At 36.4% G+C, this 4336-nt stretch overlaps 1 pseudogene; it reads left to right on the top strand.

Moving 5' to 3' along the window:
* Positions 1 to 1217, top strand: part of LOC102740730 (importin subunit alpha-1 pseudogene) — a 1574-nt pseudogene extending 357 nt beyond the window's left edge.
* Positions 1218 to 4336: the final 3119 nt, after the last annotated feature.

The following is a 4336-nucleotide window of genomic DNA, read 5'->3' as shown; positions in this document are numbered from 1 at the left end:
CTTGGGCAGAACTGATTGTAGTCCCATTCACTTTGAATTTGCTTGGGCTCTCACTAACATTGCTTCTGGGACGTCAGAACAGACCAAGGCTGTGGTAGATGGAGGTGCTATCCCAGCATTCATTTCTCTGTTGGCATCTTCCCATGCCCACATCAGTGAACAAGCTGTATGGGCTCTAGGAAACATTGCAGGTGATGGTTCAGTTTTTCAAGACTTGGTTATCAAGTATGGTGCAGTTGACCCACTATTGGCTCTCCTTGCAGTTCCTGATATGTCATCTTTAGCATGTGGTTACTTACGTAACCTTACTTGGACACTTTCAAACCTTTGTCGAAACAAGAATCCTGCACCCCCATTATATGCTGTTGAGCAGATTCTTCCTACCTAGTTCGTCTCCTGCATCATGATGATCCAGAAGTATTGGCAGATACCTGCTGGGCCATCTCCTACCTTACTGATGGTCCAAATGAACGGATTGAAATGGTTGTGAAAACAGGAGTTGTGCCCCAGCTTGTGCAGCTTCTAGGAGCTACTGAATTGCCCATTGTGACTCCTGCGCTAAGAGCCATAGGAAATATTGTCACTGGGGCAGATGAACAGACTCAGGTTGTAATAGATGCAGGAGCACTTGCTGTTTTTCCCAGCCTCCTAATGAACCCCAAAACTAATATTCAGAAGGCAGCTACATGGACAATGTCAAACATCACAGCTGGTCGCCAGGACCAGATACAGCAAGTTGTGAATCATGGATTAGTCCCATTCCTCGTTGGTGTTCTCTCTAAGGCAGACTTTAAGAAACAAAAGGAAGCTGTCTGGGCTGTGACCAACTATACAAGTGGTGGGACAGTTGAACAGATTGTATACCTCGTTCACTGTGGCATAATAGAACCATTGATGAACCTCTTAACTGCAAAAGATACCAAAATTAGTCTGGTTATTCTGGATGCCATTTCAAACACCTTTCAGGCTGCTGAGAAACTAAGTGAAACTGAGAAACTTAGTATAATGATTGAAGAATGTGGGGGTTTGGACAAAATCAAAGCTCTACAAAACCATGAAAATGAATCTGTGTACAAAGCTTCATTAAACTTGATTGAGAAGTATTTCTCTGTAGAGGAAGAGGAAGATCAGAATGTTGTGCCAGAAACTACCTCTGAAGTATTGGTTATTAGATTTGTTTCAGGAAGGATGGCACTCCCGGGACTTTTAACTTTTAGGTTGTACAGCTGAGGCAGAAAGTTGTTTGTTGTGTACTCTGTTTGGTAGAAGTTTGTCTTACTGTTTCTCTACTGAGAACTCTTTTTAAATGTGTTTTGTTATTGTAGCACTTTTTACAACGAAACTCTACTTGACCAGTTCCAAACTGTACAACCTGTATGAAACTCCTCCTCTCAGTGGGTTTCTTATTTCTATGCAGAATCTCCTCTCTTGCAGTGTCCTGTAAATAAAGATTAAATTCCACTCCTTTCTTTAAAAAAACAAACAAACAAAAAAAACTTAATGGTGTGTTTCTCACATTGTATGCATTCAAGTAATCTTAATTCCTTTCTTCCTTTAGTTTGATGAAAAATTAAAATTTAGTTTCAGGGTTGAAGTTAGAACATAAGCTCTATACATAGCCTTAAAGATTGGCTTGTGTCTTGTCTTGACAGCCATGAAATCTACTACTGCAGGGGCCTTTCTCATTTTATCAAAGGAGGAAAACATCATCTTAGGTACTTATACTGTCAAGGAGGGGTCTTCTTCAACGGTCAACTCTATGAATTGTTCTTTCGGATAATGAATGGCCAAGCAAACAATGGTAGATCTACTGGAAAATGATAGATTTAGCTCTGTTTTTCAATATAAGTGTTCTCTAAATGCAAAGCTCACCTAGTAGGGCCTTTTCCCTGGCTTTCAAAACCATAGTGTTTAATGTTCAGAACTCAAGTAACCATGTTCTGTGCCACTCACAGGACTTACCATGCTTTAAAAATCTTTACCTTGGTTATAATGATTTAGCTGGGTTTTAGAATGAAACTACCTGCGTCAGATTGCAGTTTCCGGTACTACGATGCGCCCTTTGGCAAGTACCCTAAACTATTTGTATTCAGTTTCCTCATTGGTAGAATGGAGATAATAGCACAGAGTTATTTCTATGATTAAATGAGATAATATATTCAAAGCCCTTAGAGTTGTCTTTGCACATGGTAAAAGCTCATTAAATATAAGCTAGCCATTTTCTTGGTATTCCAAATTCTCAACTGTTTCCTAACTGCATTAATTTTCATTGATTTTTATGTAAAAAATTCAGTTTGCTTTTACTGAAACCAAGCTTTTCAAGCAAAGATTTCAGTTTAGAAACACAGTATGCTGTTAATATCCCCAGTCCAAACTGCTTTCCAGATTAGGGAGTGTAGAGCTCAGAGGATAAACCTGGAAACCCTTAAACTAGGACAGAAGTAGAGTGAAGACTCCCTTTTTCCTTGCTGATGAATGAACAGAAAGGAGAAAAATAAAAAATAAAAAGATAATTTAATTTTTAAATATCAAACTTTATTTTTTATATTTTATAAAAAGAATTTTAATAGTTTGATACGATGTCCTTTTATATTTTGGAAAAATGAGTATGCATAGTAGTTTGGGATGAAGGTAAATATTTTTTAAGCATGTTTGGGAAATCTTAGAAACAAAAGAGTCACACTTGGTTATTAGATTTGTTTCAGGAAGGCTAAGAAACAGTGTGACACTTAGCAAATGCATGTTTATTTGGAATAAACGGCAAGGATGTACATAGTCCTTAAGTGGAACTGTAGGGAAAAACAATGGCATTTTGAGAAGAAGGAAATAAGTTTTGAAAAAGGATGTGATATCTTGACAAGAATTAATGTTTGCTCTTTGGAGATGGAGATAATGAGCCCCATCCTCACTTATATTCTTGGTAGGCAAAGCACTAGTGTTTTATTTTCTAGAAATTTGAAGAAACTCTTTCTTGAATTTTCAACAAAAGAAAATGTCTCATAATTAACCACGCACTTCTTCCAATGTGAAAGCAAGAAAGCATTTTAAAGCGCAGAGTGTTTGGAAAGATAGAGTTAGGTGAAATACACTGAAGCAATTCTGGATTTTCCTAGGTCCTGAAATAAATTAGCATTGCAACATAAGGTTGCACAAGTGAGGCATGTGGAATTTTGGATTTTTTCTAGACAAATATTCAGGAAGAGTTATAAAAAATAATTTATCTTTTATTTTTCCCATCAACATCCCTGTGACTAGGCTAAATTAAACATGAAGTGTATTTCATATTTTATTGGCCTCTTACTTCTCTCTTTAAGGTTAGATTTTCCATTCCCTAGTTATTTATCTTATTCCATCTAGTTCTCCGTATATGTATGTTTAGTTTAAAGATTGCTCTATATTTATTTCCTTGTACAACATGTCAGCCTTGGGACTGAGAATATCTATCATCTATCATCTATCTCACCCATCATCTCAAGTAATGTTTGTAATTTAAATAAAAACTTATGTAGATATTAGTAACTACTATTACCAAATTCTTAATAACTTTTTAGTCATTGTTTATTTCTTGATCAACCTACACTAAAATTATAGGAGATTATTGAAGTAAGGGAATGTTTTTGTTTGAAAGATTGAAAAGAATCTCTGTAGATCAGCATTTCCTAATAGATCTTCCTAATAAGTATACATAAACAAAATAAGAGTACATAGAGAAATGAATTCTGACAAAGCTTGGTAACATGAAGGAAAATTAGATTCCTAAATACATAACTTTACTGAGTCCTTGGTCTCCTTATGTGCTGTATGAAATACTCTACAAACATGTATGACCAAAGGATCTTTCTATACAAAGCCTTTTGTAGGACAAGTTTTGGAAGAAAATGGTTATCAAGTATGGAAACCTCTCTCTTCACAGTTCCATATTTTAAAGTATGTAATGTCATAGTACTGATCTGTTCTTAAATATTAATATGTGACTTTTGTGATGTGGTTTCCTCATTTGTAAAATTAGGGGCTTGAGGAGATGAAAGCTAAGATTTTTTTTTAAAGAATTATTTATTTATTTTAGAGAGAGAGAGGGGGGAGAGTGTGAGTCAGGGGAAGGGGCAGAGGGAGAGAATCTTCAAGCAAAATCCTGGCTGAGCAGGAAGCTTGATGCGGGGCTCGATCTCACGACCCATGAGATCATGACCCATGAGATCATGACCTGAGCTGAAACCAAGAGTCAGACACTTCACCAACTAAGCCACCCAGGCACCTTTAAATCCAAGATTTCTATGTCCTTTTTGTCACAGATATTCTATGATTATATAATTGTATATTACACATCATCATGAAC

This window comes from Leptonychotes weddellii, chromosome 4 (genome assembly GCF_054177405.1).
Source record: "Leptonychotes weddellii isolate Sample4059 chromosome 4, ASM5417740v2, whole genome shotgun sequence".
Lineage (NCBI taxonomy): Eukaryota > Metazoa > Chordata > Mammalia > Carnivora > Phocidae > Leptonychotes > Leptonychotes weddellii.
Note: the sequence above shows the minus strand (reverse complement) of the source record. Positions and strands in the feature narration are given on the sequence as shown.